The sequence below is a fragment of the Microcebus murinus genome, chromosome 7 (genome assembly GCF_040939455.1).
Source record: "Microcebus murinus isolate Inina chromosome 7, M.murinus_Inina_mat1.0, whole genome shotgun sequence".
Classification (NCBI taxonomy): Eukaryota; Metazoa; Chordata; class Mammalia; order Primates; family Cheirogaleidae; genus Microcebus; species Microcebus murinus.
The window spans coordinates 22423563-22446142 of record NC_134110.1 but is presented as its reverse complement, the minus strand read 5'-3'; positions in this window follow the sequence as shown (position 1 = coordinate 22446142).

The window sequence follows — 22580 nt, the reverse complement described above, 5'->3', positions numbered from 1 at the left end:
AATATCTAGTAATTTATAGATACTAGATAGAAAGGTCATAGTAATTACAACAGCAAAGAGGGAAATTGCTGGGGCCAGAGAGGGCAGTTTCCAACTAAGGATACATGAGAATTTCCTGTAAGGTAAAGGAAGCTTTTCCAATCAACTAGGAAAAGATAGTTTAGGCCTCAAATCATAATTAATTTTATTATAATAATTTACAAAACAGAATTCTTAACTCATAACAGATAAGCTCCAAATAAAATACAAGTTTCAATTTTTCAGAGGAAATTGTAAAACACCAATCATAAAAGTAAAACAATATAAGAAAATTTAGGTGAATATTTTAATATTATTTTCATAACCAACCAAAGTTTGAAAACTGACACGTTATCAAAACCAGAAGCTATAAATCAGAATATTGAAGCTATAAATAAGAATATTGATCTATGTAATAAAAATATGCCAATTTTTTCTCATAGATAAGATTAAGACAAATTACCAACTGAGTTTAAAATATCTGTATTATATGGGTTTTTATGAACTTGAAAAAATGATTCTAAAGTTAATTAGATAACAGGAAATAAAAATTTAAAAGATAAAAATGATACACAACTTGCATCAGTGCACATTAAAATTGTATAACATTAAAACGAAGCTGCAATTACTACAGTATTATTCCAGCACAGAAATAGGCTGGCATTAGGTAAACCTGTCTAAAAGTACGGATACTGATCCCATGGTGTATAGGGAGTTATAAGTAATAATTTTGGATAGTGAGGAAAGGAAGGGTTATTCAATAAACGATGCTCAGCCAATTAGTTAATTCTAAGGAGAAAAATAAAGCTGGATTAGAAACACCAAAATATATTCAACGTGGCTCTCAGGGTAATGCTTCAATAATAATTCTTGGTAAATTTAGAAGTATAAGAAAAATCAGTTAAACACTACAGACAATATAAGACTTTTCTGGAAAATGTCTGCTACAGATCCAGTAACACAAGGGTTGATAAGAACATTGAAACACAGGAATTTACTCTTGTGACTAGTGGGAGTGTGTGTCATCCTGGGGACTCCAGAGAGTCCGTACCAAGGCTGAAGGTCCGTGTGACCATCAGCCTAACTGCTCTCCTTCCAAGTCATCTCCCTTGAGAAACACAAGCACGTGTGCAGAGACACATGCAAGGACGTCCGTGGCAGCACAGTTTCAAACAATGTAAACACAAAATCAACCTAGCCACTCTTTAACAAGGTAATAGATAAATAACCCATAGCGTAGTTGTACAAAAAATTGATAAATAAGATGTATGTCTACCAACTCAGGGACGTCTTCTAAAATATTAAATGAATAAAATGAGATTGGGTTAAGAATCATAATTCATATATAACTATCTAAAGCATAAAGATAGATAGCATATATGTGCATATGCACTATAGTAACTATATGTGCATATGCACTGTAGTATATATAGTAACTATATATACATACATATATATGTATAATAAACAAATCCAAAGTTAAAATATCAAAAGAAATGAAAACCATGTATGCCAAAAAAGGCCTACCAAATTTAAGGTGGTGGTAACCTAAATTTCCTAAATTCACCTAAATTTTCTTATATTATTTTACTTTTATAATTTCCCTTGAAAAATTAAAACTTGTATTTTATTTGTAACTTATCTGTTCTGAGTTAAGGATTCTGTTTTGTAACTTATTTTAATAAAATTAATTATCATTTGAGGCCAGGGAGGGGGATGGTTTTAACTATGTATTTAATGTTTCATTGTAAAAAAATTATATAAAACAAATAGTGTAAGAAAATAATGTCTGTTAATGCCAAATAGCATGCACATGAATGCTTGCTACATTTTTCTTAATTTTTCCATTAAGAAAAATAAACAATTTTTAAATTTACTATTAGAATTTTAGAATTTATAATTTTAAAATGATTAAAGAATAGAAAATGTAGATGAAAGTTTAGGTCTTCTCAGATAAGAAATATATCTTTAGATTACACAAGTAGGATAAAATATAGAATAAAAATTGCATACAAATTAAGATACATTAGAAAATATAATCAGACAAATTAAAATGAAATTTCAAACCTGAGAAACTATTTACAAATTTATAGAGTCAGAAGAATTAATAATATGAAAAATGCCATTTTAGAAAAATGGACAAAGATAATAACTGACAAATCAAGAAAAGAAGAAATTATAGATACTCATTGTCACATCAGGCAAAAAATGTGGAAAAGCAATAAAAAAGTAATATTTCCAAGGCAAATAATTCCAAAGTATTATAGGTAAAGCAAGGAGTTGGAGGGTTTAGTTTCAAGTAGAAGACAATCTTTATTTTCCTACCTTTCCCATGTTTAGATGTGGAGTAGTAGGCATGGGTTTAGTGGACCAGGAGGGCTGAAGTGGGGAGGGAGGGAGTCGAGGAGATGCAGAGAGGTGACAGGGCTGAGGGAGAGCCAGGCAGAGGGAGGTGGCGGGAGGGTACCGGGAGCCCTGCAAAGACCATGAAATTAGTGTAGAGGGTCATCAAGATGTCATTGAGGAAGTGGTCCTCAAACAGTGTTGAGCATAAAAATAAGGCCAAAAATGTAGGCACATTAGGGTTCTAAACTTTTTATTTAAAAAATCTGTATATGCAGAGGGGATTTTTTTTAAAAAAAGCATAGAAGACATATATCTAATAGCTACATGATGCCAGGGATTCTTTTTTGGTGCTGAGTGATTTGTGATTTTAATATCTTCATGTTTTTGTGTTTCCTAAAATTGCTTGAATACTTTTTTTAAAGTAAATGAAAAGGAGTTAATTGACTTCCTTTTATAACACTATGGTGAACCAAATACCTTGAAAACCCCTCCTGCTGAAAATAATTTAAAAACAATAGAAAAGTTTTAAAATATTTTTTAAATGAGGGGCAAGATAATAAAAATTCAAAGGCTGGAAAAGAAGTGAAAGTGGGGACCACATTGTCAAGTGGCTTTAGCCCACTGTCCCTGTGAGGGACACAAACCACACCCCAGGGGAAGATGCTGAGCTACTGAGACTCCAACGGCTGACGCGGAGAGACACTGAGACTCAGGGACCATGGGCCGGGGACAGTAAGGAAATGGAGCCGTCCCCCTTCTGCACTTCAGGAGCCCAGCAGGCAGGCTGGCCCCGTGTGGGCTGCTGCTCTGAATTCATCCTTCTCACAGTGCCTCAGAGATCTCTAGTTGAGAATTTATCCTAAAGAAGTCCTAGATGGATGGTGGCTCCCAGCCAGATCAATCTCAGAAACATAATGGTGAGCAAAATAAGCAAGGATAAGTACCCTGGCAGAATAAATACGGTGTGCTTCCATTTCAATGCTTTCCAAAAATATAAAAAAGTAATCATGTATTGTTTAGAGATGCATGTGGCAAAATTTTTAAGAAAAGCACTACATATAGCTTCAAAATATAAGACTCCCAATTCTACATAGTGGTAGACCTAAATACACCACTTTCACAAAGGGTCAGATAAAGTAGATCAAATAATTCAGGATAAAATGCAATCACCACGACTGCATTTATTCATGAGGGAACATGCTTTCCCTACTTGTATAATTTTCAAAAACATACATAATTTTCAAAGATTTTCAAACCATACCCTGAACCACTAAGATAATCCTCATAAATTTCAAGAGGTTAATATCATTCAAACTACATTTATTTTCACAAAGCAATAAAATTAGAGAACAATGAAAAACAAACATTTATATAACTTTTTAAAAAATCAAATAAAACAAATTGCAAACTGTTTGTAACTGAATAATAAATGAGAGCACCGTATCTCCAATTCCCAGCCATGAGAGAGCAGAAGGGACATTTAGAACAATAGGTATTCTTAAGTGCCTTGATTAGAGTCAAAGAGAGATTAAAAATAAATTAAATTAAGCTTTGCACTCAAGAATCCAAGATGAAAAAAAATGGCACAATAAACCCAAAGAAATTAGAAGAAAAAAATTAGTGAGAAGGAAAAACAATTTAATTCAATAAAATAAACCCCCACACAAAGCCTGCAGATAATCAACAGCACCAAACGAAAATTCTATGAAATCACTAATAAAATAAACTTTGGGTAAATACCATAAAAAATAAAACATGGAAGACACAGATAAAGTAATACAAGAAACAAAAGGCACACAGGGGTGCTGACGTGGCCCAAAGAGTCATATGTTATAAAAGATTGATGTGCAACTTTAGTTCAATAAAAATAAAGGTTGGCTTGAGAACCATGGCCTATATTGGCAACTCCTCTCCGTCCTAATTTATTCCTGCAAGAAGGTTTCCTATGAGATTACCATTAAATGTGTTTCTTGTGTGATAACCCACACTGAAAAGCAGGTATTTTAAACAAAGAATATTATTGAAAAGTAGAGGCCTTAGGAGACAAAGGGCAAATATGAAAATTAGTATGGGTCACATTATTTCTCTCCGTTTACATGTGATATAAATAAGAGGTACATTCATCCACATTCTCAATGAGAAGATGAGCTGCAAGTTTGAAAATTGTCAGAATCTCTGGTCTGGTTCGGGAGGGAGGCGACCGTCCCCCGCGTGCGTCACTAGGGCACCGGCCTCGCGGGGCGCACCCCCCCTGCCGCACCTGCGTCACTTCCGCCCGGAAGCACGTGACTAATTACCTATGAGGCCGCGGCAGCCAGGAGCACACACAAGCTCCCCAGTATGATTTCAGTTACGGTTTTCCAACGCACGGGAAAAAATAACAACCCATAAAATGTTCACTTCCATCTCGGAAGAGGAAGATGATGGCCAGTGGTTGGTTCCAGGAGCCAAACGCCTCCACTTCTTTGCCAGGCAGATATCTTCTGCGCCATCTCCCGCCGGCTGTCTCGCGGTTTCCGGGCTGTCCGGAGGCTCTGAAGTCTGTCCGGTGTGGCGGCCATGCACGGGTTCAGCAAACGGTCACCAGGCCTCGGGAGTCCGCGCCTCCTGACACCCACCACTGCGGGCGTCCCCACGTCCCTGCCAAGCCTCGGCCTCTGTCAACCCCTCTGGTACTCGGCACTTAGCTTCTCCGCTTGGGAAAATGCAGTGCGGAGAGCGGCTCCCAAAAAGGACCACTTTAAGAAGAGATTGTCCCAACTTTGATCACCTTCTGGTGCACAGGCTATATTTGAGCCTTGAGGATTTTCACTACAAACAAAATTCCAGAAGAAAGATTCAAAACCTGTATCCGTGACTCAGATGTTTAATAAGCATTGTGATCTCAGTCAGATTTTATAACAATATTTTTCGCTCAGGCCAGCGAACTCCATAAAGCAGACCATGAACACTCCCCAGAAGGAGAGACTAGCTGTACCCACCCCTGAGGTAGATGTTCCCCAACTGAAATGCCCGTGGCCATGAAACTGCAGCCTTCCTTCCATTTAATATTGAACAGTGATGCACAAATCCCTTCAGACCTGGGGTAGAGAGAAGGAAAACATATAAACAACTCTAGGCCAACCTAAGGGATAGTTTAGAGTTATTTTGCCAGGAAGAGATTGTTATTGAAAATAATCATAGTTTGGGGCATTTTCACCTGCTGTGATTCTCCCCAAGAGCAGCCTGCTCCATGAGCTGAAGGATGGCAGATTTTCTTGGCCTAGCCCACATCTGTCCATCCACCACTTGGTTATTCTGCACGACAGCCCCTGAGACAGGCGGCAGATCTTCCCTGTTCCCGTCCTAACCCAGCGCCCGGACCTTTGCCCTCATCTCTTCTGACCCAGGCACTGAAGTCTTCTAGCATTCGCCAGTTCAGGGGCATGGTCCCATGGGACCTTTTGGTCTTGGAGGTGCCACAAGAGTTAAGTCACCTCTGTATTGCTGCTTCCCAGATAACTCAGAGATTAACACTGGGCTCAAGCATATTTATTTCAAAATATAATATTTCAGGAAATGTATCTCAGTATATAAACTGTGGGTCAAACCCCATGAGCCATTGCAGAGACTCCAGAGAACACGGCCCCTCCACTCCCCTTCTCTTTAAATCTAGCCCTTCAACCATCAGGCTAATTTTAATCTGGTAAGAACCATTCTAAAACTATGTCCATTATACCTTATAAAAATATGAATACATATAAATGGAAATAAATGTTCATATATTTACATTTATAAATGAGGATTTGTGTGGTTTCAATAGTTTCTAATTACCTCATTTATTTATGCTTAATCGGTGATAAATATATGTAGCACAAATTTCAAAACATCCAAAAGTGTATACATAGGTATACTGGGTTGAACAATGTCCCTCGAAAATTCACATCCACCTAGAATCCCAGAATGTGACCTTACTTGGAAATAGGGCCTTTGCAGAGCTGATTTTTTTTTTTCAGTATTTCAAGATAAAATTATCCTGGACTTAGAGTCAGCTCTGAATCCAATGACTGGGCACCTTATAAGAAGAGGAGAGGACACACAGAGTCACAGAGGCAAACAGGTCACACGAAGACAGGGGCAAAGACTGAAGCAGACGCTGCCACAAGCCCAGGAAGCCCTGGAGCCACCAGGAGCTGGAAGAGGCAAGGAAGCATTCTCCCCTAGAGGTTCAGAGAGCTCATGGTCCTGCCGACACCTGGATTTCAGACTTCTTGATTTCAGGTTTTAGCCTTTGGGAAGTGTGGGAGAATAAAGTCCAGTTGTTTTAAAGTACCAAGTTTGTGGTCATTTTTTATGGCAGCCACAGGAAACTAATACAAAAACAAAGAATGTAACCCACCACCTGTCTTGGCCCTGCCCCCAATTTCCTTTCCTGAGCACTCACTGAGGGTAGTTTCTGGTATATATTTCCAGAACCTAACTGATGTTTATCAAGCACATTCACCTCTATGTGCTCTTTCAGCAGATGGTAGCAGTCCACTATTCTGTACGTGACTCTTTTCTCTTAATAATAAACCTTGGAGTTCATATTAGTTTATATACCACTGTTTCATTCTTTTACTGCTGTGCAATCTTCATTTAATTATTTTTTCCTTATATTTTGCTGCTATAAACAATGCTGCAGTGAATGCCCCTGCACACATAGCATTTGCGTATGTCTATGTATGTCTATGTCTATGTCTATGTATGTTATCTATGGCTACATTCCTAGCAATGGAATTACTGGACAAAGGATGTATGCTTTTTAAATTTTAGTAGTTAGAGCTAAACTGTGCTCTCCCTGCAATGCGTATAAGTGCCAGTGTCCCTGCACCCATCAGAGTACCTGATCTCTATCAACCATCCTGATCTCTGACAATCTGATATGTGAAAAATGACATGATGATTTCTGATGACCATCTATTCATATAGATAGGAGCAATTTTTCATTTCCTTTCTTGAAAAAGGTTAAAATCCTTTTCTATTTTTCTGTTGGTTTGTTGAGGATTTTATTGATTTACAGGAGCTCTTTATTAGGTTAAAAAATGTATTTTTCTGTGATATAAATTGCATGTAACTTCCTGAAACTGTTTTTCTTTCTTTCTTTCTTTTTTTATGTCTTCTAACCTTGTTTATGGTGATGGGTGGTTGCCATGATTTTTTAAAAAAATTGTATGTATTTGATTTATCAAAGTTTTTGTTTTACATTACTATATATTTTTTATTTTGGCATAATATGCACAACATAAAGTTTTCCATCTTAACCAGTTTCAAGTGTACAGTTCAGCATCATTAAGTATTTTTTAAATACATTCACATTATGGGACAATCACCACCATCCATCTCCTGAACTCTCATCTTGCAAAACCGAAATTCTGTATCCATAAAACAGTAACTCCTACTCCCTCTCCCTGGGCCCCTGGCAGCCACCATTCGTCCTACTTAAGCTGCCGTACTTTATATCATACTTTAAAAGACATTTCCTGATCCTTATCAACATTCTCTCATATTTTATGATAGGTGCTTTTTTTGTTTTTTTGTTTTGGATTTTAGATATAAACATTTGACCTATCTGTAGTTTACTTGGTGAAGACGTAAATTTATTTGGATATATGGTTTCTCCAAATACCATTTATTAATCTATTCCCTCTTGGTTTTTAGAACATTTTATTTATTAATTTTAATTAAAAATAAAAGTCATATACATTTATTGTGTATAACATGTTGTTTTGAAACATGTCTACATTGTGGAATGGCTAAGTCGAGCCAATTAACATATGCATTATTTCACATACTGATTATTTTTTGTGGTGAGAACAGGTAAATTGACTGTCTTTGTAATTTTCAAGACTACAATACCTTGCTCTTAACTACAGTCATCATTCTGTTATTCCGTACTAATTTTACCCAACTCGGTTGTATGAATTCGGGTTTACTCCGCACTTTCTATTCATCTCATTTATCTTTCATACCATGAGCAGGCACCACACTCTTTAAATTATAAAAATTTTTAAAATCTATTTCAACTTCTGATAAAACTGCTCCCCCATCATGACTTCTTCTTTTTTTTTTTTTTTTTAATTTCAGGATATTATGGGGGCACAATTTGGTTACCTGTTATGACTCCATCATGACTTGTGCTTAGAATTTTCCTAGCAATTCTTATTTGTTTATTTTTAAATACAAACTTTATAATTATTAATAGTTTGTCTAGATTCCACACAAACATATTCTGGTGGTACTTTATTGCACTTATGCTAAATGTAAGAATTAATATAGTGGCGATCAGTATCCTCCTGATGCTAATTCTCACCCCAGCGGTGGTGCACCTTTCCTCTTGCCCATGTCTTCTTTGGTATTGTTCTTCGGCATTTTAAACAGCTCTTCATATAAATTTTGTATATCACTTATTAAGTTTATTTCTAAATGCATATTTATTATTGCTAAAAAATAATAGTCTCTTCTGTCATTAAATAATTGAACTTTTTGTAGTTTGTACACATGAAGCCAATTATTTCTGTGTATTAATTTTGTACTTAACTGATTGTATCCTCTTTGTAATATTTTCTTCTACTGATTTTCATAGATTTTCCAAGCATATATTATCCGCAAATAATGACCACTTTGTCTTCTGTTTTACTTATTTAGTTTTTACTTTTAGCATTAGCTAGTAGTTTTGAAACAATGTTAAGTATTAGTGAAAATGTTTCACATCCTTGTCTTTTACCTAATTTCAATGGAAGAGATTCTTCTCTTCTCTCATGAAACATGATACTGGCTGTTAATTTGAGATTACACACACACACACACACACACACACACACACTCCAAGATTTTTAAACATTAAGGAAGTGTATATTCTTATTTTATTAAAGGTTTGATAAAAAAATAAATGGCAACTTTAAAAAAGATATCTTTTCAGTATCTGCAGAGATGATAGCATTTTTACATATAAAAGTATCAATTACAATAATGAAATTGAATTACATTCAGACAATTATATTAGAGATTCCCCAGCATGGAACTATATTCCATCCTTTAAATAAAGCAGAAATTGGTCAATCCTTTTAATATCCTTTTAATGTTGGAATATTTTAAACTAGGATATAGTATTTAGAATTTTGCATCAATATGTATGTCAGGTTAGTCATTAGTTTTCTTATTTTTTTATTGTTGTTATACTTTTAAAAATATTATTTAAATATTTTGAAAATTTTTCTGCTTTTTCTTGATTCTTGAACAGTTTAAATAGACTTAGAATACTTACCTATTCTTTAAAGTTTGGGTAGCATTTCTATCAATGAATTTTGTTACTCCAATTTCTTTTGTGCTTATGCCTTTGTTTATGGTGTTTGGTTTTGTGTTAGAGTGAGTGTCTTTTGCTAGCATAGAGGACTTTATTCAATTTTTATTTCAGCAATGAACTTTATGGCTTTCACACTATTCAAAACTCACTCCTCTTTTTCTCAAACAGTATGCATTCCTTCCCTATTGCAGCCATGCAGCTAGTGAATCTCCAGTGCTAAACACCTCGCCTTTGTTCCACCACTATATTTTAGTTGATTATTATTTTAGCATTTATTTTTAAAGTTTAAAAATACTTATCCCTCTATTGGTTTTTTTATCACTTTTGAAATTATTATCTTGACACCAGCTATAAGAAACAAGGGTATCAGAATGTTTAAATCACCTTTTACCCTCTCTTCTATTTCCTTTGAAGTAGTGTTTACTTGGCGCTTTCTGTAGGATTAGCATTAGGGTATGCAGCATTTATATCAGATTCTCTAGTCAAAAATTCCACATTTGCTTTAGTCCTAGTTCATTAAATAGATTTAGCTCCAATTGCCTTTTTATCCATTCATCTGTTGCTCAGCTGACATTTGTCTTCAGTACTTTCTTCAGAACCAGTTCAAAAGGTCTATCAGATTTTTAAAGGTTTGTTCTCCTGTCTTTATAATTGAAAGCTTGGAATAGAATTTTGGTCATTATTTCCTTTCCATGAGACCTTGAAAATACTGCTCTACTGTCTTTTAATATTGAATGTTTATATGGAAAAATCTAAGGCATGAAGCCAGTGGTGGTTTTTTTGTTCACTAAATGTGACCTAATCATATACATAGATGTAAAGAAATTGTTTCACTATTTCTCTATTCTTGAAGTTGAATATTTTTTTTTAGTAGAGACAGAGTCTTCCTCTGTTGCCCTTGCTAAAGTACAGTGGCGTGATCAATCATAGCTCACCGTAACTTCAAACTCCTGGGCTCAAACAATTCTCCTACTTCAACCTCCCAAAGTGCTGGAATTATAAGCATGAGCAACTGTACCCAGCCAAAGTACCATATTTTTGTTAGTATACATTTAATATGTGATGTTATGTATCACTTTTTCCTGAATGATCAATTTAAAAGTTCTAATTTGTCTTTTCTATGTAATGTTTTCTTTAAATATTCCTGTAGTTTTGCCCTTACAACATATCTCATCTGCTTCAACTATCAGACAATTAACAGACAGTATAGTTCTCCAACAAACTATAATTTTTTATTTAGAGTTTCGCTATTGGAAGATTCAGGGGTCAACAATCTTCTCACTTGTCTTGAGATTTCTCTTCTGATTCAAGTACTGTTTCAGAAACTTTCACGAGTATTTTCTGCAGCTCTACTCATTAGGTGATATATTCTAAATCAATGCACGTCAAAAAATATCTCCTTTAGCCCTGACAAGTGAGTGATATTTTGGTTCGGCATATGTTCTTGGGTCTTTTCAGTATTTTGTAGATGTTATTTCACTCTTACTAAGGGCTGATGCTAGAGAAAAGAAGTGTAATGCTATTGTTATTTCAGTTTTAAGTACTCTTTTTTTTTCATATGAAACTTAAACAATTTTCTCTTTATACTTGCAATGTCAGAATTTTAAATAGGTATGTTTAGGCATCTTTTCATTTACTTTTTAAATTAATTCTCTCACTCCCTATGAGCCTTTTCAGTCTGCAGACTCAAGACTCTCAGAGACATTTTTCTTTATTATTTAATTTTTATCTCTCTTGGTGCTATGTATTTTTTCTCTTTGGATTGCTTATTTGCTTATTGCATTTCCTAAAAGTACTTTCAGTTTATAATATCTTTACTTTTATTATTTCCATTCCTTTGGCACTTTTGTTCTACAATTGTGAAATATTTTTCCAGTTTGCTTCTAAGATTTGAATTTGAGAAAGTTATGTTTGTGCTCTAATTGAATCTCCTTTTGAGTCTTACTACTTTTTTATTAAAATTGTTGACTGGCTTTTCCACCAGTTCTGTGTCACTGATACTGACTTTTAGCGTTGGTTCCCCTGAAGGGTGTTGCTAGTCTTCTTTGGCTGTAGGTGAGCTTGTAAGTGACCTCAGCCACTGGGTCACTTGGAGGTCTGTTGTGGAGCAGTAAACCACTAATAAGGGTAGATCTACTTCCTCCTTTGCGCGCTGGCAATTAACAAGCTTACAAACTATTAAGCTCTCTTAAAGCAGAAGGAGAAAGCATTACAGATAGTGTACTCTGGACCAGCGGTCCCCAACCTTTTTGACACTAGGGACTGGTTTCCTGGAAGACAGCTTTTCCATAGGCAAAGGAGGGAGAGGGGTGTCTCTGCTCCACCTCAGAGAATTTGGATTCCCATGGGGAGCGCACAGCCTGGATCCCTCGCCTGCGCAGTTTGCAGCTGGGGGGGGCGTGGTTCGCACTCCTTTGAGAGTCTGACTTCACCTCTGATCTGATGGGGGGGGCAGGCCTCAGTCGGTGATGCCAGCGATGGGTAGTGGCTGTGGGTGCAGGTGGGGCTTTGCTGGCTGGCCTGCTGCTCGCCTCCTGCTGTGCAACCAGGTTCCTGGCCAGGGCTGGGGACTGCAGCTGTAAACTACCCTTCTTCCAAATTGATCCTTAGATGATGAAACAAAAATTACCTGCCCGGATACATTCCACTGCCTGATCCCTATTGCAAGATTCCCCTTATCTGCTTTTCCCGTAAGACCAGTTCCCTGTCCTCCAGGGAATATCTGTCAGCAGCAAATTCTCTGTTCTCAGCAACAGACAGATTGACACAGCAGCTAAATTCTCAAGCAGTCCTGGGCAAAGAGCCCTTAAAGAGGAAAGCTTGTCACGTGTGTGATATGTCATCCTTACAAAAACCCCAAGAAGCATAAGAGATGCCCCCAGTTTCACAAACAAGGTCACAGAGGCCCAGGGAGTTAGCTATAGTCCCATGTCACAGCTGTGGTCCTGGAAAGGCAACAACGGTGTAGATGGTGTAGATCTGTCTCACTTTGCCTGGCCTGAAAGCTGGGCTTTGCACTTCACACCCTCCCCTGGCCTTGTTTTGTGATTAAGGACATGTTTCCAAGGGAGCTCAAGAAGCAGTTTGAGACTGTGACTCAGACTAAAGTGAATCGTCACAAATGAGCACTTTACAAAAACTATTACAGGAAACTAATTTCAAGGATAATAGAGAATGTTCAAACCTGCTAGCAAATTAAATACATCTAAACTAACAAAAGATACCCGGTGAGCTGACAGCCTGACGAAGGTTTGAAAACTGCTGACCTTCCTCATGCTGTGGGGGAGGGTAACAACAGGCACCCTCACTCCCTGCCAGGGGCAGTCGCCTGGTAGCAAGTCTGTGAAAAAGCAATTTGGATGTGTGTATTAAGCAACCTTCAAAAGGCTGTTAAAATTTTATGTGATTATTCTAATTCTAGGGTTTCATCTGAAATGAGGTCAAAGATGTATGAAGCATGTGGTTTATTTCAGTATGATTTTAGATAAGAAAAAGTTGAAAATAAACTAAATCTCTGAAATAAAGAAAAAAATAATCCCACAGGAGAAAAGAAGGCTGGAGGGAATTGTGACGAATTGGTTGAGTTGGCTATTCCTGGATGGGGACATGAGGAGGTATATATTTTTATAATTACATGTTTTCAAATTTTTCAACCTTGTGTCATTGGATCGTGGTGTGCAGCAGGCCCTGGCGTGGCTTGCTAGAGGCTACGGCAGAGTAAGAAATGGCACACAGAGTCACATATGAGCAGTAAGGCTAGAACGTGCTCTCGCTATAGCAGAGACACCATCGAGCACTGATGGAGCAAAAGATCAGGATACAGCCAAAGATCCTACACAGATTGGAAATAAGCATACGAAAAGGAGCTCAACATCATTTGTCATCATTGGGGAAATGCAAATTAAAACAACAATGGGATCCACTTCACATCTACTACAATGGCTGAAATCCAAAAAACTGACTAAATCAATTGTTGGCAAGGATACAAGGCAAGAGGAACTCTCATTCATAGCTGGTGGGAATGCAAAATGCTACAGCCACTTTGGAAGACAGTTTGGCAGTTTCTTACAAAGCTAAACACAATCTTATCATGTGATCTGGAGATTGCACACCTAGGTGTTTACCCAACTGATTTGAAAACGTATGTTTTCAAAAACCTGCACACAAATATTTATAGCAGCTTTATTGATAATTGTCAAAAAACTACATGTAACCAAGATGTCTTTCAGTAGGTGAATGGATAACAAACTGTGGATGAAATACAAGAGTATTTTTCAGTGTGATAAAAAGGAATGAACTATCAACCCACAAAAGCCATGTGACTCTTCAGTGTTCATTGCTAAGTGAAAGACTCCAGTCTGAAAAGGCCACACACTGTGTAATTCCATTTATATGACATTCTGGAAAAGACAGAACTGCAGAGACAGTAAACAGTGGTTGTCAGGGACTGGGGGAGAGAAAATAGTTGAAGCACGGAGAATTTTTTAGGGTAGCAAAACTATTCTGTATGATATGAGACTGTAATGGTGGATACATGAAAGTATGCATTTGTCAAAATGCATAGAACTTTACAGCACAAAGAGGAACCTTAGCATATGCAAATTTTTAAAAAACCATTTTGGAGATGGTGGATCTCAAGCTAAATTGCAGACTGTGACAAAAGAATGTAACTGAATTACATGTGTATAACACAACCACACTGAGAAAAGTTGGGGGGGAAAGTGCTGACCTAAGTAATTTTAGATATGAGTAGAGACTGTAAGACTAATGGCAAAAAGAGCTATACATAAGCACTGTACTTTATATGATAATGCTGTTTTCTGCCAGGATATGAGTTAACACATCTGAAACTACTATACATGTATATGGAATTGAAAAGCAAGTGGATTATGGATGGTGAGTGCCAGGTTTCTCACTGTTAAAGTGAGAGGTTACAGACAAAGGTTGAAGGCTAGAAAACCCACAGTTAATGGATTAAGTAGGATTGGGACATCAGTATGAACTCATCTTTAGCTTTGTATAAATGAATATAAGTAAAAATATTTATAAATCTGTAGTATCTATAAATATAGACAGATATATAGTATGCGTACACACATACATTTCCTTACTCTTTCAGTTAAGAGGCCTAGAAGCAATGACAGTCTAGGAGCAATGAACACATCTAGCAGCTAGATCTTGGTTTCTAATACTGTTCTGCAATATAAAGAACCAGGGCTCCTTGGAAAAATGGTTGATTCTGTGATTGGGGCAGGGAACATACAAGATGAGCCTAGTACATCTTATTGTACCAAAAATTAAGAAAGTGCTAAACCATATATGCACACAATGAATGACTGAATGAATAAATAATGTGGAAGAATAGACAGATTTCCTTTGCAGAAGAATTTTAAATAATTTATGTAAATACTCCATACTCAAGGAGATGAAGCAAAACTCCTCACTCCTTAGTTACGGGCTGCTCAAAATGACTTCCTTCCAAAAGGTACAAATGGAAAGGGGAGAGAATAACTACTTTCAGGGGAGAAACCTGGAAAACACTACCTCAGCCAGGTGACCAAGGTGAAGATCAACAGTAATGAGTCACATTGATAATATATACCCTTGATATGATGTGATGAGAATGGCACTTCACCTTAGTGATCTTTCTCCTAAATACCTTCAAGTCCAGTCTAACCGTGAGAACAACATCAATCAAATACTAGTTGAGGGACATTCTACAAAACTTGTCAAATATTCCTCATAATTGTCAGTCATCAAAAACAAGGAACATCTGAGAAACTATCACAGCCAGGAGAAGCCTAAGGAGACATCGCAACTCAATGTGATGTTGAATGTGACATCCTGCATGGGATCCTGTAACAGAAAAAAGACATTAGGTGAAAAACTAAGATAATATGAATAAAGTATGCACATTATTGATAATCAAGTATCAAGATTGGTTCATTAATTGTGTCAAATATACCATATTAACGTAAGATGTTAGTAATAGGGGAAACCAGGGATAGGGGATATGGAAATTCTAGGTGCTGTCTTCACAACTTTTCTGTACATATAATGTATTCTAAAATTAAAATTTATTAATAAAAACATTATTATTGTATTTAATTGAATACAAATTTGTACACATAATTTTAAATTTTAAATAAGTTATGGAAATAGTGGAAACTTACTTCGTTCATAAAACTAGTATGACAAGTTTGAATCACAAGAAATTTAACCTTGGTCTTAAACAATCCAAAATATTGTACTAACATTTTTTATGGTAAACTAATTGTTAAAACTTTGAATCATGCCAAAGCTTGTTTTTATTTGGAAACTGAAGTCTTTTCTTATTATCTCTATAGTAACAAAGGCTATCATATCTACAAAGAGAAACATACTTTGATAATTTTTTTAGGCAATTTTAAATGTTTATCTGAACTAAACATTCCTATACTATGCATCTAACAACTGAATATTTTTTATCAGTTAAAGGGTAAAGTTTCTCATGAGAGGAGAAAGGAGTAGGACATAAAGGAGAAGGAAGGGACCTCAGAGGAATCTCTAAGTATCTCCTTTCTGTAAAGACAGGAAAGAAAGTATATATATGATGTGGACATATTCACACCCAAAAGAATGTCATACAGCTCATTTTTTGACACAATGTTAGTCCTTGAGAATTTTGTCAAGCCAACTGATCAAAAAGCTCACTCTTAGTAATCCCCAAAGATGAAAGTGAAGTAGGAGATACCTCCCATATTAAACAAAATGATCTCTCTTTTAGGCAAATAATACAATTCTCTCATGAGGGTTTTAAAACTGGGAGTTATCTAAAATCTCTACAAAATGTTCATTCAAATATGGAAGTTCATGACATGAGGTGATTTGTTAGCCAATCTTTAAATTTCTATCATATCTGCAATTTTAGGCTTTAAACTATCAACACAAAATGTAGGAAAGTCTTTGGAAATGTCAACAGTAACTAATTTTGAATACTGTTTAAAGATGCTGGTTGGAAAGATAGTTCCTCACATTTTTCATTAGTTATACCTAAAAAATATTTCAGTGAGGCAAAATTGAGCACTAAATTGCACTTGGAAGCCTCCTTGTATCAATCAAAGAAAGCAGATCATTGGACATTTAGAATTTTTTTTTCCTTTTTAAATGGTGCTCAACTAAATAATTTTATTTAAATATTTATTTAAATAATTTTATTTATTTTAATTATTAAAATCTTTCTGAAGTGGTCACTGTAGTTTGGAATTATCTTGATGAAATTGTGCCAGTTAAAAAGCTATGCACAAGAGTTAGAGTTCCAGTGATAAAGCATAAAGAAATCAGGAGTTCAGCCTGGAGGAGGTGTAGTTTATATTGAAGAGAGCCCGTGCAAACTGCAGCGTGTCCATATGGATGGCTCTTGTGTAATTCCATGTCTCTGAAGCTTAGCAAAGACCAATATCACCCATCAGGGGCCAGGCACAAACTCCTGGTTCCAAGCAGACAAAATTAAATAAAAGCAGTTCTCAAGAACACATAAGCAAGATTGAGTACGTATGAGGCTTTGAAAGTGTAACCCAAAGCCAAGTTTGCCCACAGAATACTGGTTTGAGAAGAAATCTTCTCAATTTCTTAGATCTACTCTCTTCCTATAGACTTTTGTCCCTCATAGACAAACAGCTTTCAGGACAAGCAGATAGACAGGGCATTAGACAAACAGGTATTGGGTTCTATAAAACAATTTTGCCAAAGAATGACACAAATTTCATCTAATTACTAAGTATCTCAAGAATGGAAAAACAAGCACCAAATGTACTCACCAGCAAATTGGTATTAACGGATCAACACCTAAATGGACATATAGGAATGACATTTATCGGGTGTTGGGCAGGTGGGAGAGGGGAGGAGGGGATGGGTATATACAAACACAATGAGTGAGATATGCAACGTTTGGGGGATGGTCTCACTTGAAGCTCTGACTCGAGGGGGTAAGGGGGCATGGGCAATATGCGTAACCTTAACATTTGTACCTCCATAATATGCTGGGAAAAATATCCCGAGCGACCTACCACCTAGGAAAACAGAATCATCAAATGCCAAAAGGCTTCAGTGAAGTACTGGAGCTCAGTTCGGTGTGAACTTACCTCCCAGCCAGGGCAGGTGGCACCAGGAAGGTGGAGGCACAGGGGTCTCAGATGTGGTCAACGTCACTGAGCTGATCATCGCAATCCAAGGCAATGCCGACTCAGCTGCATCTCAGGGGAACCTCCAGTTCTGTCAACGTCCTTTAGTCAGAGACCACCAGGAGCACACTTGGGATTGAACAAGCTGGGTTTATTACTAGCTGCAGTGAGCAGAACACACACATCAGGAAACCATGGCATCTCAGCAACGCGATGCCAGAAAGAAAGAAACTATTATAGGATTTGGGCTCTGGGTGGGTGAAGAAGGATCAAAGGAAGAGCTTGCTCTATTTTGGGTGTTGTCTAAAAGCAGAGGCAATTCAGTAATTGGGTGTCTCAATTTATCTTATCTGTCAGGAAGACAGACTAGACTAGTGCGAGCAGAAAGGCTGTAATTGATGAGGAGTTGCGATCACTAAGTTTAGCCAAGTGAGAAGGATATTTGGTATTTTGTGGGTGGCACAGGGACCTTGTTTTTGTCTGTGTTTAGACAAAATCATGAAATGCCTTCGCTTCATCCCACTTAAACATGGCCCCAGAGTAACCTTGTCTGAGGCTAGGGTTTGTGATATTGTTTATGTCCAAACGGAGAGTAATATGGTGTAGCTGTGAGTGCCAGGTCAGCTTTCCATGTATCAGAGGGTGTTCATTTTCTTTTGATTTCCTTTCTAAAAAGTAAAGCTTTTGGGAAAACCAGACACATGCAAACAGCAGTAACCAAGCACACCATAGGATGGGAAGTGAATCACGATGGCGTGTACAAGATACAGGGGTGGCATGAGGGGGAGAATAATTTGAGGCAGGAATGCAGCACCACAGGGCACAGCTTGGTTCAAAGAGGATTTTTTTAATTTTTTAACTATTTATTAATTTAGAAGCATTTCTATAATGCACCAACATTCAAGCTAAGTCTTGACAGATAAATACACATTCCTTAGGTAGAGTGGACAAGAGACATACATAAAGTAGGGGAAGGGCATTTTAGGCAGAAATAAGCCAGCACAGACTAAGGAAATGAGTTTTCAAAGCAGCAGGACATATTAGGAGAAGCTACAAAGATTCCAGAGCACTGAGAAGTGAGGCTGTATGCTTGGGCATGAGTTGGATGTTAATAACCTTTCTGAATTGCTAAGGAATTTGAACGTGGCTAACATATGATGAATAACCGCCAAAAGGTTTTGAACAGTGGACTCACATAGTCACATCAGAAAAAGGACAAACCCAAGGCACAGAGAGACCAGCGAGGAAGTTTTCCAGGAGTTCAGGAGGGGCAGGTGAAGGCCTGAGTTAAGGCACTGTTAATGGGCCAGAGGGGAGAAAGGTGATGGAGAATTTTAGTTTTTTTCTTACAGCTAGAGGTGGAGTATTAGGGAGCGAATGAGGCTTAAGCTTCCAGGATCCTCACTTGCTCTGGCCCTTTCCAAGTGACTGGGAGTGGCTCCTGGGATATCTTCTTATAGTCATATGTTTTTGTAAAAGTGTGCAAAATAAGACATTTTAACTGCCGTCAGTTAAATGCCCCTTTCCCCCTCAGAATTCTGTTACTTTAAGAAGGAAAGTACCTGCAGTCTGGAAGCAAGTACAATTTTTTTTATTCTTATTATTGTTGCTGCCGATGTTGGGAAATGTCAGATTTTAATTTTAATTACATTGTGCAATTTCTATTTAGTCTTCTTTGTTAACACAATAGGTAAATCTGATGCTCACAGTTAGACAAAGAGGAATTGGGTTGAAAGATACAAAATGTTCATTGTAGTATGTCAAAACCAGTGGATTACTAGTGATTTTATGTGGTTAACCTAATATAATGAAAAATTATTTTTTTAAATAGAAGTTTTTCTTGGCTTAGAGAATAACCAAATATGGTCTCTGGAAGCAATGCCAATTTTTTTGTTTGTTTGTTTTGTCTGTTTGTTAGAGCAAGAATAAGGGTGGTCACCATCTACTTTCCCAACTGGGCACATTTATTTAAACATGAGTTGGGAAACTTGGACTTGCCAAAACATGACTTATATAATCTCACTGTCACTAGAAAGGAAATAAACTCACCAAGAAATCATTGCACATTGACTGTGTACTAGGCTTCACGCGTGCCTGGACAGGGCAGACATGGCTCTTACCCCAAGGAGCTTGCATTCTAGCTCAAGTCATTTTGAACTCCTGCATATTTTTTGAGGTGTTTGAAAACATACATTGAAAAGTTGATGAACACCTCAAGGCCTTAAATAGTTGTCAAATAAATAATAAAGAAAAGAAACATTGTGAGATTTTAGCAAAAGAAAGAGAGTGAAAGAAAAAGGGAGCACACATCCAAATGTAGAGAGAACACCTGAAATCTCTCCCAGCAGCTTGGCCAAATATGTGTACACTTAAGCAAGCTGCTTCTTAGCTCTCTGGGGATACCTTCTCAGAGGCCTGGGCAGACTGAGTAATGGTGAAATTCAGGTAACGTCCTTAATCTGCTGGAGAAGTGACCACCCACAATACCTATCAATGAGAGAAGGCACGAGTCCCTCCCGGCCCTTGACCAGCTGCCACCAGAGTCCTTGCAGGGTGACAGTACACACTGATGGTTAGCCTGCATCAAGCACCGCCTTGAATCCGGGCATCACCCTGAGAACTCGTCCTCTCAATGACCCAATGCTCTCCTGGTGACTCTCTATTATTATAGAGGGAAAATTGAAATTCAAAGGTTTAGAATTTTTTTCCAAAAATTATTAAATAACAGCTAGTCAGTTTGGGGAATTAAGATTTATGCCAGGGAGTCTGACTTCAAAAGAAAGGAGAAATTTATACATACAAATACACACACACACACACACACACAATTCATATTATTCTCCCTATTTTAACCTTTAAGTTACTCAAGTTAATAAACAATTGCTTATCAGTAATATCAGTAATATTATGTCACCCAAATCATAACTCATAGGAGGATACTAGATTTAATAACTTTTTGTTCAGAATGTATGTTGTCATGGAATTTTTCATTCCTTTATGGGGAAAAAACTGCTTTCTAGCTTTTCATTCATGTCAGAGTATGCCAACATCATTCTTATTAGTGAGGCCAACACACGAAGATCTTCTAAAAGGACTTCACTAAACCTATCAGTAGGGTGATTTGGGGCAAGTCATTTTAAAATCCTGGATATTTTTTGAGATTCTGGCCTTGAAAATCCTCAGTTATCTTTTAGATATAAACCTTCATAAATCTAAATTCTAAATTATTGAAATGCATCAAGTATCCAATAAAAGAAATGTGAACTATTAATTCCTATATTCTTTTTAGTTACTTGAAATAATACTGAAGAGAAGGACCCGGATGCACTGCTCTGTAAAATAAACAAAATATTCAAGCCTTCCTACTGTACTCCTACAGTAGGAAGGAGTACTTTCTCCCTACTTTCTCCCATACTTTCTCCCAATTCCCCTCCCCCAAGTCATTGCCAAGGAACATAATCGTCTGCTAGAATTATTTTTTCCTTTCCATGGTGCTTGCCCTTATTACAGGAACCCGGTGCATCCCTTAGAGTAGGGCTAACAAACAGGCCTCAAATTTCAGCGACTCAATGCCATAACATTTTATTTCTAGTTGTAACAAACCAATGTGTGCTAGGCAAGTGGCTTCCACAGAGAGATTCAGGAACCCACTGTCTATCCCTGTGGCGGCTCTGGCTCCTGCTCAGAATCCTCTGCATTCAGGTAGTGAATGAGCAGAGGGAGAAAAGATCACCAGTTTCCTAAGCAGCCCAGCCTGGCCTCAACAGGCATCCCCTACTCTTTCATGGCCCCAGTGAGAGAGAAAGGGCTGGGAAAAATAATCTCTGATTGGGCAGGACATTCCCAGCAGCAGCTGCACAGCACCCCAGGGCAAAGCCAGCCAGCCATGTTCATTTGTCAGAAAGGTAAATGGCCTTGTCCTGGTGTGGGAGCTGCAGAGCAGGACATACAGGCCCCACGGTTTCCCAGTCCCTACTGCTTGACACGGCCGGCCGGGCATTGCCTCCCAGACTGTCTTCCCTAAGACTTGGGCAATGTTGAATGGAAATTTCTAGATGAAAGGCACACCTTCCACATTTTGATAGATAATTGTCAGGTTGCCCATGCCCCAAAGGTGCTGTAGCTATTTCCATTGTTTGAGTTTGTCATCTCACTTCACCTTCGTGCCATATATTTGAGTGCTATTTTAAATCGTGTCGCTCTGGTGCCAGTGAGATTGTGCTCCGCTGCCCACTTATTGACAGATCAGAACTCTCCTCCTCTTAATCCTCTGTGCATATCCTTGGCCCCTTCTTGTGTGGGATTTTCTTGAATGCTTAGGTTCAATTGCAAAGGGAGAATAGTCACCTTTTCCTATTGAACAGATTTCAAACATTTTATTCCATTTTCTTTATGTCTGGCTGTTGAGATTATTTATAGTGATTCTTTTGTAATTTATTGCACAGACGTTTGAAATTCTCAGAGATTAGGAATCTCTGAACCCACCAGTCCACAGTTTTAGTTTAGGGTGGGTCTGCCCCCTCTGGTGTGGTAATGCCTTAGGACCTGTCTGGTATGAATACTGTCAGAGAAGTCAGTATTTTTTTATGTTCAGTGCGTGAGAAGTAGTTTCAGAGTAATACTGGTTTTCAAAAAAAATTTTAAACGTAATTGCTTGGTCATAAGCATGTTTAGGAAATCCTGACAATCTCTCTTCCTGATCAAGTTTTACAAGTTTCTAAGAACTTCCT